This window comes from Mirounga leonina, unplaced genomic scaffold (genome assembly GCF_011800145.1).
Source record: "Mirounga leonina isolate KUSES-001 unplaced genomic scaffold, KU_Mleo_1.0 Mir_53, whole genome shotgun sequence".
NCBI classification, from domain to species: domain Eukaryota; kingdom Metazoa; phylum Chordata; class Mammalia; order Carnivora; family Phocidae; genus Mirounga; species Mirounga leonina.
Window position 1 is genome coordinate 4,966,681 of NW_023270807.1, and position 25,529 is coordinate 4,992,209.

General features: G+C 38.0%; 1 protein-coding gene across 3 annotated transcripts in view; it reads left to right on the forward strand.

The window, feature by feature from the left end:
- ZFAND3 (zinc finger AN1-type containing 3) overlaps positions 1 to 25,529 on the forward strand; it is a 336,375-nt gene that overhangs the window by 153,592 nt on the left and 157,254 nt on the right. The gene's annotated exons all lie outside the window — the stretch shown is intronic.

Below are 25,529 nucleotides of genomic sequence, written 5' to 3' on the forward strand. Positions count from 1 at the left end.
GATAAGTCCTGCTTCATGATGTATTATCCTTTTAGCACATAATGTGGATTCATTTTGATAAAATCTTATTTAGAATTTTTACATCTATATTCATTATGGATATTAGTCCGTAGTTTTCCTCTCTTGTAATGTCCTTGTTTTGTTATCAGAGCAAATTCTCATATCAAAGACTGAGTTGGAAAATATCCCTTTCACTTCAATTGTCTGTAAGTTTGTTTAGAATTGGTATTATTTCTTCCTTAAATGTTTGGTATTCACCATTGGAGCCATCTATGCCCAGAATTTTCTCCGTGGGAGGATTTTTAACTACAAATACAGTTAATTTTAATAAAGATACAGGGCTATTCATATTATCTATTTCTACTTGAGTGAGCCTTAGGAGGTTTGTCTTTCAGTGGTTTTTGTCCATTTCATGTAACTTACATTTATGGTATAAAGTTGTTTGTCATATTCTGTTGTATTTTTAATATCTGTACCATTGACAGTGCTCCTCATTTTTGATATTGCTTATTGGTATCTTCTCTCTCTCTCTCTCTCCTTGTCAGTTTCTGGTTAGAGGTTTATCAATTTATTGATTGTCTCTAAAGACCAGATTTTGGTTTCATTTGTGTTCTCTTTTGTTTTTCTGTTTTCTATTTTATTTTTACTTTTACCTTTATTACTTTCTTTTTTCTGCATACTGAGTTTAATTTGTTCTTCATAGAAGCTGAGTTTATTGATTTAAGATCTTTTCTAATATTTTCAGTGCTATAAAATTCCACCTAATTATTGCTTCAGCAATAGCAGCAATACAGATTCTGCTCTGTTGTTGTTTTAATGTTCTTATCTGCTAATTTTAAACATCTATGTTGGTTCTGGGTTGGTTGATGGCCTAGTCCTTTCAGGCTGCTATAACACAATACCACAGACTGGGGTGGTTTAGAAACAAGAGAGATTTATTTCTCACGGTTCTGGAGGATGGAAGTCTAAGATCAGGGTGCCAGTTTGGTCGAATGAGGGCTTCTCTTCCGGATCAGAGCTATCTCATTGTACCCTCACATGATGGAAGGGGCTAGTTAGCTGTGTGGTATCTCTTGTAAGAGCGCTATTCCCATTCATGAGAGCCCCACTCTCATGACATCATTGCCTCCCAAAGCCCTTTCCTACTGATACCATCACCTTTGGGGGTTAGGATTTCAACATATGAATGACCATAGCAGTTGTAAATGATTGTTTTTTTTCTATTATGGGTGCTGTTTTCCTACTCCTTTGTGTACTTGGTAATTTTTGGATGCCAGATCCTGTGTTTTACCTTGTTGGATGCTGTATATTTTTGTCTACCTATAAATCTTGAGCTTTGTTCTGGGATGCAGTTAACTTATTTGGAAACAATTTGATTTTTTGAAGTTGAGCTTTTAGGATTTTTTGTGTGGGGGCGGTTATGGATCTGAGGTGGTGCTCAGTCTAGGGTTATTTGTTCTCCACTCGCAAGGCAAGATCTTGAGTACTTTACCCATTGCCCTAAATTGTGAGTTTTCTTGGTCTGACCTTTAGGAACAGGCACTGTTACCAGCCTCGTGTGCATGACAGATACTATTTATTCCTCCTAATCCTTTTGGATGAATCTTTCCCTGGCCTTGGTTAGTGTTTTTAAAGATACATGTACTGATCTAGCTGTATGCTGTTACTCTGTCCTATGAACTCTAGCTTCTTTGGTCTCTGCTGAGTTTCAGCTAAGTTGCTCAGTTCAGGACATCGGCTGGGCAGGACCAGCTAGACAATTTGCAGGGCCCAGTGTAAAATGAAAATGTGGGCCACTGGTTCAGAAATTTTTTTGAATTTCAAAATGGCAGCAGCAGAGCATGAAACCACACACAGGTCCTTTCTGAGCTGCAAGTGCACAGGTTGCAAAGCCCTTGAAGCCAGGGCTACTGCGTGCTTTTGTCGCACTTTCCCTTCTCTGTTCTGTGGCCCGGAAACTCACCCGAAGCAGTAAGCTGAGGCAGTCATAGGGCTTTTCGCCTTTGTTTCCCATCCCTCAGGAATCATTATTGCCCTTTTTTGTCAGATGTTTAGTTTGGAAACTGTTGTCTCATGTATTTTTCTGGGTTTTTTCTTTTTTTTGGTTGTTTCAGGGAATGTTAGTCCATTTTGGCTCTGGAAGCAGAAGTTATTTTTGGTGTAAAGATCTGATAGCTGCTTTTTGTTTGTTAATTCATTTAAGGACCTGGTAGCTTCTTTTTCGTTATACTGGGTTTCCCATATTTGGTCTATTGGCTTCACATCTTGTTTAGATAGCTGTTTTGGGTAAAATCCGTCTTACGCCATTTGCTGATCTGTTTTCCACTCTTAATTCCTTGGCTAGAGGGTCTTGAAGTGGAAGCAAATTTCCTGGTATAACCATCAACTCATTTTCTGACTTGCACTACTTGATTTCAAGCAGATATTAGCTTCTTGCTTGAAATCACTCTGCCCTTATTTTTCCTCTATGTTGCGTTTAAATGCAAGTTGCAGATGGGTGAGGACAATTCTCTTTTCTCCCTTCTCTTACAGAATGTATCCCCTTGCAGTGCAATATGATCGGCATTTGTGCTGTAAGGTATTAACAGCCTTTCAGATATGCCCTGCCCTATTAGCAAGAATATACAGTGATGCAAAAATGAATTTGTCAAAAGTTTTATGGCTCCATGATCTATTGTACAATATTAATCCTGCTGCAGTGTTATTAAGTCATTTTTCATCTCCCCTCAAATTAATGTTGACGTTCTATTACTGGATTTGTTCTTGTCCCTAGATTAAAACATAAAGGAAAAAAAATCTTCCCTGCTACAATATTAAAATTAATTGTAGGGTAAGCAGTATATTGCTTGGTGAAGTAGAATCCTTCTGGAAAAATTATAACATGGATTTATTTCTGTGCTTTCTACTTGTTCTTGCACACAAAAAAGCACAATTGGAATGTACTTTTAAGGGCAGGAGAACAGAGGAAGGGAAGAGGGTAAATTTAAAGTACATAAGGTTTTCCAAAAAGAAAAATAACAAAATCAAGGGGTGAGCCGGGGGAACCACATCTAGAGAGTGCTTCCATCCTAAAGGCTGGTGGAAATGCTGGTGGTATTAGATGTGTAGGTAGAAGAATTTGGGCTGACTTAGGATCCTATTATGTTCATAGAATAACATGTTTCTTCTATACTGAGAAATTAGGGGTACTTAAAAAATCATATGATGGCATCAACACTTATAAAGGGTAGTGCCGTAATCAGGATTTAGGAATAAGAAGAGGGCTGTTATTGGGGCGTCTGGGTGCCTCAGTCATTAAGCGTCTGCCTTCGGCTCAGGTCATGATCCCACAGTCCTGGGATCCAGCCCGTCATCGGGCTCCCTGCTCTGCGGGAAGCACGCTTCTCCCTCTCCCACTCTCCCTGCTTGTGTTCCCTCTCTTGCTGTGTCTCTCTCTGTCAAATAAATAAAATCTTTTTTTAAAAAAGAAGAGGGCTGTTATTACTTAAAAATTAAGACTAAATGATGCTTTTCTGCGTGTGTGTGTGTGTGTAAGTCATTTTTGTCCATATGGGAGCAAATATGAGTCTCATGTCTCTGATCTTTGAAATGAGATCTCAGGGTATTTTGGTGACTTCTGGTCATGGTTAGGTAGGTGATTTGGAATGCTAATTGTTACAGGAGGAGTCCTAACATAATTATTTAAACCAGGGGGTAAACTTTAATTTACCTTAAAGTGCTTTATTTATATTTTTGAATGAAAGAAGCAAGCTGAAATACAGTTATAGTATTTTAGTTTTGTAAAATAAATATATTTATATGTAAAATATGTATAACATATACAATAAATTATATAGAGCATATATTTAAATACAGTGTACATTAACATAAGTAAATATTTTTCTTTGTAGAAAGTCAACATGAGTTATATAATAAAAATGCAGCCAATTACACATTTCTGTATTTGTAAATGATATAAGCAGTGTAGCAACCTTTAAGAGGTGAGTATAGGGGGTAGGAAGAGGAAATTTGTTATTGAATCTCTGTTAGGTTGGAAAAATAATCAGTTTATCATCTGGGTATAGTGGATATTCATATTTTTATAGTAAGTCATTTTTATGAAAAACATACAGAAGAAAAAGCGAAAAGCTTTTAGGAATTTTATTTAGAATTTAAATGTTGCAGACTTCTTTGTATCAAGTAAACTTAGCCATGTAAACATTATAAAAGATGAAAGAATTACGGTCACATGTACTTTTAACAGAATGGGATGGTCTGTATTCTTGTTGCAAAATATGTGACAAAGTCCTTCCTAATGAATGACTAACTTGATGAGAATATTTACTTTTTAGCATTAGAAATACAGAGTCTAGAGTGCTGCTCTCTGTTTGCATTCATCTGATTTGTCTAATAATTTGGAACCATCTTCCTCTGTTAATTTTCTTTGCCCTCATGGGCAGAAAGTGAAAAATTCTGATTTCTCAGCTATATTCATTTGAAGGTTAAAGCAGGCTACAAAGATGGTGTCTCCAAGTCTTTTATTCTTGGAAGATGATGCATATACTTTGTACAGTGCAATGCGAAAATGGAAGGAAATGATTTATATCTCAGTTGCATTATCTTTCTTTTTTTTTTTTTAATTTATTTGACAGAGAGAGACACAGCGATAGAGGGAACACAAGCAGGGGGAGTGGGAGAGGGAGAAGCAGGCTCCCCGCAGAGCAGGGAGCCTGATGCGGGACTTGATCCCAGGACCCTGGGATCATGACCTGAGCTGAAGGCAGTCGCTTAACCAACTGAGCCACCCAGGCGCCCTCAGTTGCATTATCTTTCAATGTAGACAACTGTTTTCCCTTTTTCTTATTGTAGTTTTTTTTTTAAAGCATCGGTGGATATAATTGATAAATAATGATGAGTAATGATAAATTAACTCCCAGGATGATGAAATCACAAAATGTTTCAAGATAAAGGGAAAATAAGATCACTAAACTTCCATAATGTGTTAGATTTATAAAATGGATCCATTGGACCAATACGGTAATTGCAAGATAGAGCATGAAATTTCTTTCAGTTACTCTTAGGAAAGAATAGAGGTCAATAAATATCAGTCCTTACAGTTAGAACTGTTGAAAAAGAGACTGGAAACTAAATTGGGTCTGATGAGCTGAGGGTTAAGAGCTTTTAAGGTGAGGCTGTCTAGGTTTTCTTGTACATATGAGAAGTTGAAGTGGATTATCAGTGGTATAACCATCCATGGGTTGGAATGGAGGATCAGACATGCACAATGCAATCTTAGTTTCCCTGTTCCCCCAGTCGGTGTTGGAGAACAAACTAAAAATTTGAACACCAGTCACCTTATGGTCTCTTCTTTAGTTGATGGTCGGATGTAGAGGTTGCACTTGCTTGCAACCTTTAAATTGTATTTGATTACATAATTTGAACAAAGCAGTGTCCTTCCTGATACAGTGCTGATGGTGAGTTGTTGACAGAAACTTTGGCTTAATGAATGACTTGTTTCAAACTTTTTTTGAAGCCCAATGGACTTCAACATCCCAGCATCCAGTTGTCCAGCCTGAGTCCAATCTGTGGGAGTGAGCTGCTCTTCCAGAGGTGAAGGCGGGGTCCAGCTAAAACTGTCTGTAAAGAGTGAGCCAGTTGTAGTTGCTGTCAGCACGTCTCCTTTTGAGCATGTGAAAGCCTGGGATTTAGTCTGTTAGCTTTCAGAGAGGATATGTGTTGTGTGTTCATGGGTTCCGCAGCACTTGTACTGTTCTTTTAACAGTTTTTTTGTTTTTGTTTTTGTTTTTTAAAGATTTTATTTATTTGTTAGAGAGATGGAGCACAAGCAGGTGGAGTGGCAGGCGGAGGGAGAAGCAGGCTCCCTGCTGAGCAAGGAGCCTGATGTGGGACTTGATTTCAGGACCCTGGGATCATGACCTGAGCTGAAGGCAGATGCTTAACCTACTGAGTCACCCAGGCACCCCTTAACGCCTGAAACTTAATAAGTTTCAATAAGGTGAATATGAAAATTTAAAAGGGACATTTCATTTGTAATTGTTCCATTGTGTAAGACTTTTAGTATGCCAGTTTTATTTCCTTCGGCTGCTTCTAGCTTAGTAAATAAAGATGTGGGAGCACCAGGTATCTTTGAGGCACTGGAGGAATGTGATACTCAAGGGAGTCCTTTTTTTGAAATAAAATTTAAAAAATTTCTCTGTAATGACATGCAGTTAAAGAAACATTTATTAAGAACTTAGATGAGGCCAGGAAGAGGGAAGTGGTAGTTGGAAGACAGATAAATATAACAGTCCTTGCCCAGAAAAACCTTGGAACTTATTTGAAATCCTTATCCTAACATTGTAGTTTTCAAAGTTAAAAAAAAAAAAAATCAGTGAAGTTTAGGTTGGTGTTACCATTTGGGTTATTAGTGGCGCCAACAGACCAAAGTATAAGCAATTATAGAAGAGAAAAATGGAAACAGATAAAGGAGTATTAAGATACAGGAGAAGAGATAAACCAGACAGGAGAGGCAGATCTCTGTGAAATTGTGAAGCTATGTGAAATTTGCTTTTTATTCTTTTAGTCTCTCAACACCTAAATTGTCTTGTCATATAAGGTCTGTCCATCCAAAAGGTCTTTGTTGAGTACCTGCTCTGCTAAAGGCATTGTGCTGGTATCTTTAGTGAAATTGATAACCTACTCTTCCAGGTGCATTTGTATTTTAACGGGAAACACAATATAGAGATTGTCTGTAGATGTGTTCAATTTGGCCTTCAGTGTTTCAAAACTTAGGGGAGCTTTTTTTTTTTTTAAGATTTTATTTATTTATTCGCAGAGCACAAGCAGGGGGAATGGCAGGCAGAGGCAGAGGGGGAAGCTGGGGCTCCATCCCAGGACCCTGGGATCATAACTTGAGCCACCCAGGTGCCCCCAAACTAGAGGAGCTTTTACATAAATTTTGAATGTTTGGCTTCTCTTTACAAAATGTATTTTTCCTTTCTCTTTTTAATTTCTATGTGGCTCCAGTCTTCTGGAGTTGAGTAGATGTTGCCCCTTTAGACTGATAGGCATTCCTAGGTTTATAATTTCCTGTTGTTCTGAACCTAGCTCACTTTACTCATTTATGTTACCTGCCCAGTTCCTATAGACATTTGAGTTTGTAACCTGTGCCCTTAAATGACTGAACTTTGATGGGATTCATCAGCTGTTACCTATAAGAGAATGTAAACAGATTTGAGGGTGGTGGCATTGGTTGAATGTCATAGGATAGACACCAAAAATTATGCTTAATAAGTTGCTGCTAGTACCACCTGGGCATAAGAAGTGCCTTCTTTGGGAAGTGAAGAAATAACCAGCAGTTTCTTTAAATCGTGTAATAGTGGCTAGCCTCCTGTTGCAGGTTTTTTATCATTAGTTTAGTGGATAAAAACAAATGTTTTGAGTTAGTAAAAACCCCTGAGTCTTCTGTCCAACGTTACATTGACACAGCTTTTTTTTTTAAAGCATTTTGGCAAGTCATTTACTTTTATGTTTTTAAATTATTATTATTAAAGAAAGGCTAATCATTATAGCAAGAGATGAATCTTTGAACAAAGCAGGAATGTTAAATTTAACCATCCATTCTTCCCTAGAAAAGAGGATATTTTTCCCTTGTTATTTATTTCTTCATTATATGGCTAAAGGCAAACTTTATTTCATACTCACCATGTTATTAAGAAGCCTAAGTCATAACTATGTCAGTAAAAAAAAGTTTTCAGAATGTTTACTAAATGTTCCAAGCATGGGGAATACAAAGATGATTAACATATGATCTCATTCAGATAGGCTGTGACTTCCCAGCTTTAAAACTTACTCCCAAATGTAGACCAGTGATTTATCTTGGAGGTCAGTGACCCTGGAAAATTTTCTGAAACATTGGAGTAGGATTTTACTTTGAATCAGATTGTGGTACTTGCTGACAGAGTTTGAAATTTAACCCCAGTTCTAGGAGATAATGTAAATACAGAACAAAGGTGGGGAGTGGAAGTGAGGTAGGCAGCATATCTTCAACCATGAGAGAAATTAATTTCTGTGGTATGAGGTGTCAGAGGTTACAGATGATGATGTCCAGAGAGATTAGTTTCTAGGTTTTGAAAAAAATGGTTCAGAGTTTTGAATTTGTTCTAGAAGCCCTCCCAGTAACAGTATCTAGCCTCCCTTTAATTGGTAACACTGTTGCCAAGAAGTTTTAAATCAAATAGGAAATTAGGAAGAAAAACAGAATTCACTTGTCTATAGGTTTAAAATATCCTGAAATACCTTATTCTGAGAAAAATGAGGATACCTGTATTTGTGTGTGGTATTGGGACTACAAACCTAAACCTACAAAACCTAAAAAAAATTAGAAGCATTCTCAATGCAGTAATTGTTTACTCTCAAATGGTAGTTCAGTCACCTGCACAGGTTTTGTAAACTCTAAATTCCTTAGGGCTGCCTCAGACTTCCTGAATCTAACTCTTCCCCCTGCGTAAACACTGCTGTACTGATGCAGAACTTTGGAGACCATTTGCTTGCACTTTGTTGAACCAGGGTTAAGAGGAGAGGAGAGAGAAGCAAGAACCAGATGGGTTAGGTGACCTGGTTTCAACTTTTCTCACTGAAACTGGTATGGATCTCGTGACCCTAGGTTAGGATTTCCTTGGTCTCAACTGCCATTTCTTTAAAAGGAAGTATTATTACTGTTGGACATGCCTTCAAAATGAAACTTACTCTTTAAACTAATGTCTTTTAATAGATTTAGTATTTTCTCCAAAGAAAGCTGAGTTTCTCAGGCAAGTCTTAGAACTGTTGTGATGACTTGCGTATTCTTGCCCTTACAGGACATGTTTTGGAAACTACTGATTGTTAGGGTTATTGGAGTGAGAGACAATACTGTATAAGTTAGATTTTTTTTGGTAAAATTTTTAATGCTACATTAGAGGTAAAATGCTAATTTTGCCAATACGTTGGAAAAAAAGAAGCAAAGTTCCCATAGTAACGTTATCTTTGCCCTCACACTGCTGTCTTTTTACCCCATTGGACTGTGTGATTAATGCTTTTTCCTGATAACTGTAGAAGCACATAGGATTCTTTCTGTATCACTGGGTACTTTAATGCTGCTTTCCCAGTAAGCTGTGTAAATATGTGGTCTCAGTATGTATCTCCAGTTTGACCTTTATACTTTCTATTCCTGCCAAACTTTGTCCTTGAAGTGGTATCTTGCTACATCTGTTGCAAACTCTTTTCCATTCCCTCCCTCACTGCAAGAAATGTTACTGCTCTGAAATTTGTTTATTTTGTCATCTTGTCTCTCTATTCCTGATATTCTGCATTATTTGCCCCAGTGTGATTCAGAATGTTGACATTATCGTAATAGTTTCTCACTGTAAGCTTACTGATCTTTTTTGCTTTGTTTTACAAAATTAAAATATACTATTTCTTGGGGCGCCTGGGTGGCTCAGTCGTTAAGCGTCTGCCTTCGGCTCAGGTCATGATCCCAGGGACCTGGGATAGAGCCCCGCATCAGGTGCTCGGTGGGAAGCCTGCTTCTCCCTCTCCCACTCCCCCTGCTTGTGTTCCCTCTCTCGCTGTGTCTCTGTCTAATAAATAGATAAAATCTTAAAAAAAATAAATGAATAAAATATACTATTTCTTAAATGCTTTTCTTAGCTTCATGTCTCCATTGAAGACAGCTGTTATTTGGAGATAAATTTTTGACATTGATTTGTGTTTGTATTTCTTTTAACAACTTCTCTTGTTGTTCTTGTTCATTTAAGGATATGGCCTTAATGTAGATTGTTTTTTTTTTTTTTTTAAGTTTTTTTTTTTTTTAAGCTTTTATTTATTTATTTGAGAGAGAGAGAATGAGAGCAAGCACATGAGAGGGGGGAGGGTCAGAGGGAGAAGCAGACTCCCCGCTGAGCAGGGAGCCCGACTCGGGGCTCGATCCCAGGACCCCCGGGATCATGACCTGAGTTGAAGGCAGACGCTTAACGACTGAGCCACCCAGGCGCCCCATTTTGGCTTTATTTCTTAGGATGTGGGGCCATTCAAGGTGTTTTTTTTTTTTTTAATTTTTTAAATTTTATTCTTATGTTAATCCCCATACATTACATCATTAGTTTTAGATGAAGTGTTCCATGATTCATTGTTTGTGCACAACACCCAGTGCTCCATGCAGAATGTGCCCTCCTCAATACCCACCACCAGGCTAACCCATCCTCCCACCCCCTTCCCCTCTAGAACCCTCAGTTTGTTTTTCAGAGTCTATCGTCTCTCATGGTTCGTCTACCCCTCCGATTTCCCCCGCTTCATTCTTCCCCTCCCGCTACCTTCTTCTTCTTCTTTTTTTTTTTTCTTAACATATATTGCATTATTTGTTTCAGAGGTACAGATCTGAGATTCAACAGTCTTGCACAATTCACAGCGCTTACCAGAGCACACACCCTCCCCAGTGTCCATCACCCCGTCACCCCATCCCTCCCACCCCACCCCCCACTCCAACAACACTCAGTTTGTTTCCTGCGATTAAGAATTCCTCATATCAGTGAGATCATATGATACATGTCTTTCTCTGTTTGACTTATTTCACTCAACATAATACCCTCCAGTTCCATCCACGTTGTTGCAAATGGCAAGATCTCATTCCTTTTGATGGCTGCATAATATTCCATTGTATATATATACCACCTCTTCTTTATCCATTCATCTGTCGATGGACATCTTGGCTCTTTCCACAGTTTGGCTGTTGTGGACATTGCTGCTATAAACATCGGGGTGCACGTAGCCCTTCGGATCCCTACTTTTGTATCTTTGGGGTAAATACCCAGGAGTGCAATTGCTGGATCACATGGTAGCTCTATTTTCAACTTTTTGAGGAACCTCCATACAGTTTTCCAGAGTGGCTGCACCAGCTTGCATTCCCACCAACAGTGTAGGAGGGTTCCCCTTTCTCCGCATCCCCACCAACATCTGTCGTTTCCTGACTTGTTAATTTTAGCCATTCTGACTGGTGTGAGGTGGTATCTCATTGAGGTTTTGATTTGGATTTCCCTGATGCTGAGCGATAATTGAGCACTTTTTCATGTGTCTGTTGGCCATTTGGATGTCTTCTTTGGAAAAATGTCTGTTCATGTCTTCTGCCCATTTGTTGATTGGATTCTTTGTTCTTTGGGTGTTGAGTTTGATGAGTTCTTTATAGATTTTGGATACTAGCCCTTTATCTGATATGTCATTTGCAAATATCTTCTCCCATTCTGTCGGTTGTCTTTTGGTTTTGTTGACTGTTTCCTTTGCTGTGCAAAAGCTTTTTATCTTGATGAAGTCCCAATAGTTCATTTTTGCCCTTGCTTCCCTTGCCTTTGGCGATGTTTCTAGGAAGAAGTTGCTTCGGCTGAGGTCAAAGAGGTTGCTGCCTGTGTTCTCCTTTAGGATTTTGATGGACTCCTGTCTCACATTGAGGTCTTTCAACCATTTGGAGTCTATTTTTGTGTGTGGTGTAAGGAAATGGTCCAGTTTCATTCTTCTGCATGTGGCTATCCAATTTTCCCAACACCATTTGTTGAAGAGACTGTCTTTGTTCCATTGGACATTCTTTCCTGCTTTGTCGAAGATTAGTTGACCATAGAGTTGAGGGTCCATTTCTGGGCTTCTCTATTCTGTTCCATTGATCTATGTGTCTGTTTTTGTGCCAGTACCATGCCATCTTGATGATGACAGCTTTGTAATAGAGCTTGAAGTCCGGAATTGTGATGCCGCCGGCTTTGCTTTTCTTTTTCAATATTCCTCTGGCTATGCGGGGTCTTTTCTGGTTCCATACAAATTTTAGGGTTATTTGTTCCATTTCTTTGAAAAAAGTGGATGGTCTTTTGATAGGGATTGCATTGAATGTGTAGATTGCTCTAGGTAGCATTGACATCTTCACAATATTTGTTCTTCCAATCCATGAGCATGGAACGTTTTTCCATTTCTTTGTGTCTTCCTCAATTTCTTTCATGAGTATTTTATAGTTTTCTGAGTACAGATCCTTTGTCTCTTTGGTTAGATTTATTCCCAGGTATCTTATGGTTTTGGGTGCAATTGTAAATGGGATCGACTCCTTAATTTCTCTTTCTTCTGTCTTGTTGTTGGTGTATAGGAATGCCACTGACTTCTGTGCATTGATTTTATATCCTGCCACTTTACTGAATTCCTGTATGAGTTCTAGCAGTTTTGGGGTGGAGTCTTTTGGGTTTTCCACATAAAGTATCATATCATCTGCAAAGAGTGAGAGTTTGACTTCTTCTTTGCCAATTTGGATGCCTTTGATTTCTTTTTGTTGTCTGATTGCTGTGGCTAGAACTTCCAATACTATGTTGAATAGCAGTGGTGATAGTGGACATCCCTGCCGCGTTCCTGACCTTAGGGGGAAAGCTCTCAGTTTTTCCCCATTGAGAATAATATTTGCTGTAGGTTTTTCATAGATGGCTTTTATGATATTGAGGTATGTACCCTCTATCCCTATACTCTGAAGAGTTTTGATCAAGAAAGGATGCTGTACTTTGTCAGAAGCTTTTTCTGCATCTATTGAGAGGATCATATGATTCTTGTTCTTTCTTTTGTTAATGTATCATATCACATTGATTGATTTGCGGATGTTGAACCAACCTTGCAGCCCAGGGATAAATCCCACTTGGTCATGGTGAATAATCCTTTTAATGTACTGTTGGATCCTATTGGCTAGTATTTTGGTGAGAATTTTTGCATCCATGTTCATCAGGGATATTGGTCTGTAATTCTCCTTTTTGATGGGGTCTTTGTCTGGTTTTGGGATCAAGGTAATGCTGGCCTCATAAAATGAGTTTGGAAGTTTTCCTTCCGTTTCTATTTTTGGAACAGTTTCAGAAGAATAGGTATTAATTCTTCTTGAAATGTTTGGTAGAATTCCCCTGGGAAGCCATCTGGCCCTGGGCTTTTGTTTTTTGGGAGATTTTTGATGACTGCTTCAATTTCCTTAGTGCTTATAGGTCTGCTCAGGTTTTCTATTTCATCCTGGTTCAGTTTTGGTAGTTGATACATCTCTAGGAATGCATCCATCTCTTCCAGGTTTTCTAATTGGCTGGCATAGAGTTGCTCATAATATGTTCTTATAATTGTTTGTATTTCTTTGGTGTTGGTTGTGATCTCTCCTCTTTCATTCATGATTTTGTTGATTTGGGTCATTTCTCTTTTCTTTTTGATAAGTCTGGCCAGGGGTTTATCAATCTTGTTAATTCTTTCAAAGAACCAGCTCCTAGTTTTGTTGATCTGTTCTACTGTTCTTTTGTTTTCTATTTCATTGATTTCTGCTCTGATCTTTATTATTTCTCTTCTCCTGCTGGGTTTAGGCTTTATTTGCTGTTCTTTCTCCAGCTCCTTTAGGTGTAGGGTTAGGTTGTTTACTTGAGATCTTTCTTGTTTCTTGAAAAAGGCTTCTATTGCTATATACTTTCCTCTTAGGACTGCCTTTGCTGCATCCCAAAGATTTTGAATAGTTGTGTTTTCATTTTCATTGGTTTCCATGTATTTTTTTAATTCTTCTTTAATTTCCTGGTTGACCCATTCATTCTTCAGTAGGATGCTCTTTAGCCTCCATGTATTTGAGTTCTTTCCGACTTTCCTCTTGTGATTGAGTTCTAGTTTCAAAGCATTGTGGTCTGAAAATAGGCAGGGAATGATCCCAATCTTTTGGTACCGGTTGAGACCTGATTTATGACCTAGGATGTGATCTATTCTGGAGAATGTTCCATGGGCACTAGAGAAGAATATGTATTCCGTTGCTTTGGGATGGAATGTTCTGAATATGTCTGTGAAGTCCATTTGGTCCAGTGTGTCATTTAAAGTCTTTATTTCCTTGTTGATCTTTTGCTTAGACGATCTGTCCATTTCAGTGAGGGGGGTGTTAAAGTCCCCCACTATTATTGTATTGTTGTCGATGTGTTTCTTTGCTTTTGTTATTAATTGCCTTATATAACTGGCTGTTCCCATGTTAGGGGCATAGATATTTACAATTGTTAGATCTTCTTGTTGGATAGATCCTTTAAGTATGATATAGCGTCCTTCCTCATCTCTTATTACAGTCTTTGGTTTAAAATCTAATTTGTCTGATATAAGGATTGCCACCCCAGCTTTCTTTTGGTGTCCATTAGCATGGTAAATGGTTTTCCACCCCCTCACTTTCAATCTGGGGGTGTCTTTGGTTCTAAAATGAGTCTCTTGCAGACAGCATATCGATGGGTCTTGTTTTTTAATCCAGTCTGTTAGCCTGTGTCTTTTGATTGGGGCATTTAGCCCATTTACATTCAGGGTAACTATTGAAAGATAGGAATTTAGTGCCATTGTATTGCCTGTAAGGTGACTGTTACCGTATATTGTCTGTGTTCCTTTCTGGTCTATGTTGCTTTTAGGCTCTCTCTTTGCTTAGAGGACCCCTTTCAAGATTTCCTGTAGGGCTGGTTTTGTGTTTGCAAATTCCTTTAGTTTTTGTTTGTCCTGGAAGCTTTTTCTCTCTCCTTCAATTTTCAATGACAACCTAGCTGGATATAGTATTCTTGGCTGCATATTTTTCTCATTTAGTGCTCTGAATATATCCTGCCAGTCCTTTCTGGCCTGCCAGGTCTCTGTGGATAGGTCTGTTGCCAATATAATGTTTCTACCCTTGTAGGTTAGATATTTCTTCTCCCGAGCTGCTTTCAGGATTTTCTCTTTGTCTATGAGACTCGTAAGTTTTACTATTAGATGTCGGGGAGTTGACCTATTTTTATTGATTTTGAGAGGGGTTCTCTGTGCTTCCTGGATTTTTATGCCTGTTTCTTTCCCCAAATTAGGGAAGTTCTCTGCTATAATTTGCCCCATTATACCTTCTGGCCCTCTCTCTCTTTCTTCTTCTTCTGGGATCCCAATTATTCTAATGTTGTTTCGTCTTATGGTATCGCTTATCTCTCAAATTCTGCCCTCGTGATCCAGTAGTTGTTTATCTCTCTTTTTCGCAGCTTCTTTATTTTCCATCATTTCATCTTCTATATTACTGATTCTCTCTTCTGCCTCATTTATTCTAGCAGTTAGCGCCCCCATTTTTGATTGCACCTCATTAATAGCCTTTTTGATTTCTACTTGGTTGGATTTTAGCTCTTTTACTTCTCCAGAAAGGGTTTCTCTAATAACTTCCATATTTTTTTCAAGCCCAGCTAGTATCTTTAAAGTGATGATTCTGAACTCTAGATCTGACATCGTACTAATGTCTGTATTGAGTAGGTCCCTGGCAGTCGGTACTACCTCTTGTTCTTTTTGTTGAGGTGATTTTTTCCGTCTCGTCATTTTGTGCAGAGGAGAATAGATTAATCAGAGAACAAAATGCTAGCAGAGTAACCACGTCCCCAGAAAATATACTTTAAACAAATCAGAAAAGACCTTCCAGAAAGTGGTCGCTTTTCTGATGAGAGAGTTGTTGCTCTTCTTTTCTTCAATCTCCTGTTGAGTTTGTAGGTGTTCAGAATGGTTTGATCCCTATCCAGCTGAATTCCTGAGAGGAGACGAAATCCAGGTCTCCTACTCCTCTGCCATCTTGCTCCGCCCCCTTTGCCTTTTCCAACTGGGCCTGGGCCTGTCGCTCTGCTTCTCTGCGCACTGCCTCCTGATCTTCCTCCAAAGAAACATCTGAATTGGATCCTTAATGTAGATTGTTAGTTAGCTCTTCCTTCCCTGCCTTGCTCCAGCATTTACTGAGTATGCTCTGTGTCAGAGACTCTCTTAGGCTCCAGAAATAGAGCAATGAGAAGCTTTTAAAGTGTCTAGGTTTTATTCATTCTACAGATAATTAACTGAACACCTAATGTATACTAGGCACTAACCTAGCACTGGAGATGCCAGAAAATGAAACTGGCAAAATCTCTATGTTCAAGGACCTTATATTCTTGTGGGAGGGGAAACAAATATAAATATATAGTATGTCAGATGGTGACGAGTGCTGTGGAAAAAAGGAATAATTAAGGACAGAGGGGGTACTAGGGCAAGCTGTACAAGCATGTGTAGATTTCCTATTTTATGTTAGGGGAGTTAAATAATTAAAGACAAAGTTGTGTGGTTATCTGGGGATAGAGTGTCCAGGCAACGGTGCCAGCAGATACAAAACCCCTGAGGCTAGAGAGTGTTCAAGATGTGTTCTAGGAACAGCAAAATGCCACTGTTGGCTGGTGCGGAGTGAAAGACTAAGAGACTGGTAAAAGGTGGAGTCAAAAGTAATTAAGAGACTTGAGTGATTGAGACCCTGGTAGGCTTTAATAAGAACTTTAGCTTTAACTCTAGATGAGATGGGAAGCCAGTGTAGAGTAGGGTTTGATCGAATCCAAGAAATGATGTGATCAGATAATTTTAAAAAGTGTTACTTAGGTTGACTTCTGGGGGCAGAGGAGGGAGGATGCAGAAAGTCCTCTTAGGAGATTTTTACAGTAATTCAAGTTTGAGATCCTGATGGTGTGTGGACCAGCGCTGTGGAGTCGGGTGGAACTGTTAGGATTTTGGATACACTTTGAAGGTAGATCTGACAGGATTTTTTGATAGTCAGAGAAGACTCTTAAGATATTTGGTCTAGGGCGCCTGGGTGGCTCAGTTGGTTAAGCGACTGCCTTCAGCTCAGGTCATGATCCCGGAGTCCTGGGATCGAGTCCCACATCGGGCTCCCGGCTCAGCAGGGAGCCTGCTTCTCCCTCTGACCCTCTCCGCTCTCATGCTGTTTCTCTCTCTCTCTCTCTCTCTCTCAAGTAAATAAATAAATAAAATCTTTAAAAAAAAAAAAGATATTTGGTCTAAGCAACTGGAAGAATGGAATTACTTTTTACTGAGATGAGGTAGGCAGCCAGAGAAGCAGTTTTGATTGGAAAATGAGTTGGGTTTTGGGCATGCTAAGTTTGAGATGCTATTGGACTGGAAAAGGGCACCTAAATTATATTGATAATCATGTTTCTTTGAAGTTAGGTATATGCTTGGTTAAAAAACAAATGAAAAAATAAAGATATATTTAGAAATAACCATGAGTTTAACTCATTTGTTTGCTTACAATTCTTATATTTCACATTTTCCTACTGCTGAGGATCAGTTTTTTTGCTGGAGAACAGATTCTGGTATTGTTATCAGAAATATCTATGTGGCAAATTTGACAGCCATGTTGGATGATGATAGTGTTTTGCTCTTTTGATGTGAATGCTGTATGCCTGGGTAGAAAGGCCTAGATTCAAAGTGATTTTTTCCTCAGAAACTTGGGAAAGCAGAAAAAAATGGGAGGAGGGTCAAAATAGTAATGACAGTTTCCAGTGTTAAAGACTGAAATCTTCAAAATCAGTGGACCCACACCAAATAATAGCAAGATAACAACTTGATAAGATTTTATAACTAAACAGAGTTTTTTTTTTTTTAAGATTTTGTTTATTTGAGAGAGAGAGAATGAGAGACAGAGCGCATGAGAGGGAGGAGGGTCAGAGGGAGAAGCAGACTCCCCACTGAGCAGGGAGCCCGATGCGGGACTCGATCCCGGGACTCCAGGATCATGACCTGAGCCGAAGGCAGTCGCTTAACCAACTGAGCCACCAGGCGCCCTAAACAGATTTTTAAAAAAATGCTTCTAAAAGAAATTTCATAAGAGGTTCCCTACTTAAGGAGAATCCGATTGCCAGACTTTGTTTAGCACCATTGGATGTTATGAATCAATGAAGGGATGCCTTCAAAGCAATATATGAGGTTTCAGGATTGGAGAGTAAAATTTTAGATACAGTGATTAGAGAAGGTCACTGTAAAAAATCTGAAGGATGTGAGGGAGCTAGCCATGTAGATATCTAGAAGATGATCATCCCAGGCAGAGGAACTCAAGTGCAGAGATTCCGAGGCAGAGGTTTTCTTAATGTTTAAGAACAGCAGGCGCACCAGTATGACTGCAGCAGAGAAAGCAAACGGTGAGTAGGAGGAGATAAAGTCAGGGGGTCAGGGGCTCAGATCACGTAAGGGCTTGTATATCATGGTAAACACTTCAGCTTCTACTGATTGAGATGAAAATCCATTGGAGGGTTTTGAGCAGAGTGATGATATAATCTGATGTGCTTTTAGCAGCTAGAGCTGTTCTTTTGTGTTAGGAAATGACTGGCGGACAAGAGCAAGGGCAGTTAGGAGGTTACTATAATAATCCAAGGAGGAGTTCACAATGTCTTGGATCAGAGTGATGGCAGGAAGGGTGATGAAGAGTAGTTGAATTTGTAATCTTTGTTGAAGGTAGAGTTAGCAGAATTGCTAGCAGAGCAGATGTGGTGGCGGGAGGAAAGGGGGAGAAAGAAGAGAGCAATCAAATCAAATGTGATATTAAGATTTTTGACCTGAGCAATTCCTGAATGGAATCATCACATACTGATTATCAAAACACATGGGGGTGGGAACAAGAATATCAGAAACTTAGCTTTGGACCTATTTTCAATCCCTTTGATCTTTGCCAGTCTGAAAAATGGAAAAAAAAATCACATTTTAATTTGTATTTCTCTTACTATGAGGGAAACTGATCATTTGCATTTCCTTTATTGTGACCCATTTATTTTAATTATTTAATTGGGAGAGGCATTTTCCTCTTGGGTGGTTCTTTTTCTTTTAATTTGTAGGGATCCTTTATATTAATTAAGGAATTAGCTCTTTGTGATATTTGTTGTAAAAATCGCCCTGCCCCAGTTATTCTTTTTATTTTTAAACCCTGCTTCTCATGTTTTTGTGCAAGTCAGGATTTTTTTTTTTTTTAATACTATTGAATTAATCAGGTTTTTTTTTTTTTTTTATAGTGTCAGGGTTTGGTTCATACTTAGGTCTTTACCCTAACATTATTTAAAAAAAACAAAAAACTGTATTTTTTGCGAGTGCTTTTGTGATTTGTGTTTTAATCTTTAATCCATCTGGATCTCAAATGAAATGCTGCACTAGATGATGGGTTTGTTGAAGGGATACTTTGGAAAGTCAGGATGCAGTTGCAGAGCCTCAATGCTTACCAGATAGAGCAGGTTTCTAGAAGAGCTCCAACAAAGGATATAGTAACAGGGACTAGCCTTTCCTCAGACTTCTGAAGTTACACACTTCTGAGAGGATTTGATATAACTCAGGGAAATGGTTTTTTGGCTGAATCAATTAGCATCATCTGGAGGACTTGTTAAAATACGAACTGCTAAACCCTGCCTCCAGAGTTTTTGATTCTCTGGGTATGGTGTATAGTCTGAGAATTTCTACTTCTAACAAGTTCTCAGGTGATGATGATAGTCTTGGGACAACACTTTGAGAACTACCGGCCTAGGGGTTCTGGGGCTTAAACTCTGGGATCTGAAGGTTTGAGCTCAAATCCCTGTTTTGGTATTTATTAGCTCTGTGATTTTGGGCAGGTTTTTTGTTGGTTGGTTGGTTGGTTTTTTGTCTCCCCTTCCACCCCCTCAAACTATATTTTCCCTTCCCTGAACCAGGGTATATATTTCTTAAAGCTGTTGTAAAGAATAAAAGAAATACTGTATTCAAAATAGCACATATTTGAAACATGGTAAATGCCCTTAAATATAAGTTGCTGCTCTGTTTGACAAGCTCTGTTCATAGTGTCAGTGTTGTTTAAAAAGGCTAAATGAGCAGCATGTAATTTTAAAATTTCTAGTAGCCACATTAAAAAAGTAAGGAAAACAAAATTAGGTGAAATTAACTTCAACCATTTTTAAACCCAAATAAATGAAATATTATTTTAATATATAATCAATATAAAATTATTAATAAGGTATTTTACATTCTTTCCTTCATAAGAAGTTTTTGAAATTTGGCATGTATTTTATGCTTACAGCACACCTTAATTCAGAGTAATCAGATTTCAAGTGAGTAATAACTATGCTCGCCCAGTGACAACTGTTTTAGACAATGCCAGTCTAACCACTCCTCTTCACCCTACTTCTTGGCCACTTCCATTATATCTAGCTTTGCTTCAGGTACTGATTCTTGGTCTAATTAGTTATAGACATGTAAGTAAAACTTTTTTACTTATGCAGAAAGAATGACCATGGGCATGGCAGGCATCCTTGAGCTGCGTATAAGCTTTTCTGTCTCTTAAGAGATCAGTCAGGGACAAGGAGTTGGTATTCCTGGGAGTCCTTTTCCACCAAGGTTATCATGCCACATTAGAACCCCATGTTGTCTGAAAGGTGGCTAGTCAGTTCTGCAGGCTTGAGTATTTCTCCTAGAAGAATGGCTCTGGAAACCTCCAGAGGTTGTAAAGAATAGCTCTGATTCATAAAAGCATGTATTCTTGGTTTCTAGAACTTGAGGCACTTCCCTTCTATGTGTCTTTGGAGGTTTTTGCTAGTGAAGGAGGATCCCCCTTAGGATTTGTGATTAGTTTTTCATAGAGTAAATATACTTCCTGAAAGTTCCACTGTATCTTTTTTTTTTCTTTTTTCGAGAGTATGCTGTATGTATCTGATAATTGCAATGTCATAGTCTTAATTAGGGAAATTTTTTTTCACATGCCCGTTTTGCTGGATGGTAGCATATTTTAAAGGCATATGGTATACTTTTGTCTTCCGTAAGTATTCATTTAACAAATATTTGCATACCCTCTGTGTGTGGGACACAGTTTTCTTATTCATTACAGATCCTCTTTTGGAGTTTCATATTGTTCACAGTCTTTTCGCTTTTACATATAGTAAGCAATGTAATGAAATCCTGCTAGGAAAAAAAAATTTCTGGTTATTAAACTTTTTATATTTGTTCAGCATTCTTTTCACACTTAACCCATTTGAAGATAAACAAATGAAATGTTAAGGTTTTCTTGCCCATGGTGATAAATCATGTTTGATAAAACCTTTAAATTTATAAATGGGTGATATAATTTGCATTTTTTGAAAATATTTTACTACTCCTGCTGACTGGGTTTCCTTAAATTGATTGGAGCTTTTCTTTTAACTTACGTAATAAGGTTTGGGAACTGTTTTTTTTCCTAGACGAGACTTTTAAATTCATTCACCCTTGACGGGCTCTCTTCTGAATTTGTTTTTCTAGGTAGCTTTTACTGTGCTTGGAAAAAGAATTTTGTATCTGTGCTGCCTATCATGCAGCAGCATTTAATTTATCATCTTTTGCTGCTGAGAGAAAAGTAATGATGGTTTGGGTGTTGTTTGAAGATACAGGCAAAAAGCATAGTACTGCAAGTGTATGAAAACATTGATGCCTTCACACCCATTCTTCCCCACTGCCAACTTTATAGTTTAAAAATGTTCAAACCTACAGGAGAGTTAAATGACTAGAACAACGAGTAGCTGTATATCCTTCACTTAGGCTAAGCAGTTATTAATATTTTTTAACATTTGTTTTCCTTTTCTCCTTTCCCACTATTTCTTTGCTGCTTTGCTGCCTGCAGGCTTCAGACATCCTGACATTTCACCCCTAAATTCTTCAGCATGCATTTCCTAAGAATAAGAATATCCTTTTATATTACCACAATACCATTATCATTACTAAGAAAAATTCAACAATTCCATAACATTTAATACACAGGCCCTATTCACATTTCCCTAATTGTCCCCAAAAATGTTTTTCATAGCAGTTATTAAAATTTTGTCTTTAATTCAGGATCCCATCAAGATTTAAGCATTTGATATTATCTATTTTAATTTAATTTTAATATACAGTGGTTTCTGTATCATTTTTTGTTTCCTTGTTTTTTCCTGACTCCTTTTTTTAAGAACTGAAGCCTTGGTCAAAGTTTGTTTTTTTGTTTTTTTTTTTTTTTAAAGATTTATTTATATTTATTTGTCAGAGAGAGAGAGAACAAGCAGGGGGAGCATCAGGCAGAGGGAGAAACAGACTCCCCGCTGAGCAGGGAGCCCAATGTGGGACTCAATCCCAGGACCTTGGGATCATGACCTGAGCCGAAGGCAGATGCTTAACCAACTGAGCCATCCAGGCATCCCCAGAGTTTTTAAGTTTATACCATGTCCAACATTCCAAATTTATCTAATTGGTCTCCTCATGACTAAATTCAGCTTAGACTTTTTTTTTTGCAAGAGTGCTTTATAGATGGCATGATATACTCCTTATTGCATCACATCAGATGTTCCAAGGAGTACTAGTACTGTTGGTACTGTTGGTACTATTAGCTGCTAAGTTTGATCACTTGGTGACCAGTGGATTGCTTTATTATACAAACATGTGTTTCAGTACATAATTAGTAAGTGATCTGTAGAATCCAAACTCACTTTTGGAGTAATTATTGTATGGTCAAGAAATGTCTTTAGAAAAAAAAAATCCACAAAAACCTGGATACTTATTAGCCCCAAGACACTTTTTTTTGTCTCATTTATGTAACTCTAAGCATAATGGAACCATAGAAATACAGCCTTTGCTGATTTCTGTTAACCTTTTAAAAATGGAGACTTTCTTTATCCAAATTATTGGCAACATGACCTGTTTATTGTTACTAGTAACAATAAAGTGTTGATGCGGATCTATCCATTTTCTTTAAAAGTTCAGGAATTTTAAATTAAAAAAACATTTTCTGAAATATTTAATAGCTCATTTTCAAGCCTAATGAAATTGAAATTGGCATGCAGTAATGATTGGCTTAGCCATATTTACATTATAGAACACAATATAGTAGTGTTCTGTTTCGTTTATTTACCATGTAGTTCTGAACTCTTTTGGGCTGTTTGTGATATTTTCATTTTTTGCAAAGATATGGAAGTCCTCTGTTAAAGAATGAATGTCACCAGAAAAGATAAGTCATTATCAAACTACCACTTAAACAGGGTATGCCACAGAACCAGTGAGAGGATTTGATTCCATCTTTTTGCATTTGTACATATACTTACTAGAATTGTGTGTTTTGTGCCTGGGTGGCTCAGTCATTTGAGCATCAGGCTCTTGATTTAGACTCAGGTCCTGATCTCTCAGGGTCTTGGCATCAGGCTCAGAGCTCAGTGGGGAGTTTGCTTGGGATTTTCTCTCTCCCTCTCCCCCCTGCTCGTGTGTGTGTGTGTGTGTGGCTTCTGTTTGAAAAAATGATAATTATATAATAGTTATAATGTTATGATCCCAAAGACGGAGCAAAGAGTTTATTAAAGTCAGTGGGAGAAAAATCCTAAAGTGTCCTTAGAGTACAGGCAGCTTATTTCCTGTAGTGGACCAGGGAAATGGGAAAACACTTATTCTTTCTTTGATTTTATTTTTCTTACATTGCCTTCTACTTAGAATCAGTTAGATTAGGTAGACCACCTGGTGTCTGTCTCCAAGTGAGTGGGAATATTTATGAGCAGGCTGAAGCAGTTCTTAAGTGTCCACTTCTTCGGTAGAGAGACTGCTTATTCCAAGCTCAGACATTTCTTTTCCCACAGAAATTGCCTGCCATCACCTCCCTAGCAGTAGAATGACTAATTATGAGCTGGAGTCTTAACATTTTTCACTGTTTTGACATTGTGTGCTTGGCAGGGTGTAAGGTACTTCTTTACTTCTTCAGGGTGTCTATATTTATCAAATACAATGTAGATGCCTTTATAATATTAAATATGTGATTTGTAACTCTCACCTTCCAATTTCCATCAGTAAAGCATAGCTGCTTAGTTACAAATCAGGCTGGATTAAACAGTTTGTTACACCCCGTAGTTCACTAGAGTGATTTGAAACAAAGATTTACCAAGAGTGTAGGGCCAAATTTTTGCAGGTGCTTTTCCATGTCTTGTTAGCATTCATTTTTAGTGACCACACTTCAGGCAGGTTCTCCAAGTAGACTGGTATACAGTAGTGGCCAGCCCTGAAGTTTCCTATCTCAGAGAGGAGTGGGGTGATCCTAATGATAATGTTTTAGATTGCTGTCTCTGGCTGAGCCAGCAGTTCTAACTATCTTTGCTGCTGGCAGTGGTATAGCAGTTGAAAAACTTCTTTGAATGTGACAGTAGGTGAATGAGAGAGTAAAAGGCAAGGGTAGAAATGGAAAGGTAATGTAATACTGGAGACACCTCATGGGTATTAGTTCTAGTGATGCAGTGTGCTGTGTCAAGGACAGAAAGGCAGCTGTTGACTCTTGGCAGATCTTATTAACCAGATTTTTTCTCCTTTTTTGGGGATTTACTTAGAAATTGATTTCTCTCAGCTTTCTTAAGGTGAGGGAAACTTCTATCTTGGGTATCAGTCTCATTGGCAATTGTAGGGGCAAGCATTTTAGAACTTACTGTCTTTAAGCATTGAATTCTCATTCAGAGTTGCCTTAAGCAACCCAAGGTATGTACTAATGCAGTGAATGCTAGATAGCCACATTCTGTTGGTTTCCTGTATACATTATTTCTGGGTTTCTTTTAATGGATAAAGTTCTAGAATAAAATAGGAATTCCCTTTTTGAAAATTGCATTAGGAATGTGCAGTGATAACTATCCCTTAGCCAGATTGTTACATAATTTAATTCTGCAGTGGTGAAAAAAATATTTAAAGAATTCAGTTACTGAGTGTTGATTATATATGTTGTGTACTGTACCTGGTGCTGGGGAAATACAAAGATGAATAAAGCAGAGCCTCCTTCTTGAATCAAACTTTATTTGTTAAGGGGCACCTGGGTGGCTCAGTCAGTTAAGGGTCCAACTCCTGATTTCGGCTCAGGTCATGATCTCAGGGTCACGGGATTGAGGCCCCCTCCCCCCACCCATAGGGCTCTGTGCTCAGCACCAAGTCAGCTTAAGATTCTCTCTCTCCCTCTCCTCCCCCTCCACTCTCTCTCTGCATGCACTCTCTCTCTCTAAAATAAATAAAATCTAAAAAAATTACTCATTAAAAAGCCTTGTAATGAGTACAAAAAGTAAAACAAGTAAAATGAGTAAAAATGTGTTTGAATATCCGTAAGTCAGTAGGTAAAGTTTTAAGAGGATACTATCAAATTATTCTGAGTTAAAAAAAATTTAAGCAGTAGGGCTTTTATCTTACAGAAAAAAATTTAAGAGATTTTCAAAAGTTGCAGTCTCACCAACACCAAATAACCAACACAGAATATATGCTTCTCAAGATAATATTGATAGTTTTCACAATATTTCTCTTCAACACTATTAGTTGATCAACACATACATGAATGGAATAATAACCACTTACATTTATTGTACACTTGTTATACACTTTCTTTTTTCTTTTTTTTAAATCACAGAACGTTATGAGTCAATTTTATAAAGGGACTCTTTGAGATTAGTGACTGTCCCACAGTTACAGAGCTAATGGCTGGCAGAGCCTGGGTTCAAACCTGGCAGTCAGATGTTTTAGCTCCTTTTATTTCTTGGGCTCAATTAATCCCCTCACCTCCCATTCTTGGTTTTTGTTTTGTTTTTTTTTTTTTTTTGGTATGATTTGGAAGAACCTGCAAAACTTGATGTAGAGAAGTGCACTAATGTTTTTCTTCAAACTTCTATTGTAAAAGAAAATTTTAAAGGGAAAATGTGGCTAATTTCATTGCCTAAATCATTTTCTATATATTTTCTTTCAGTCTCTCCATATATACA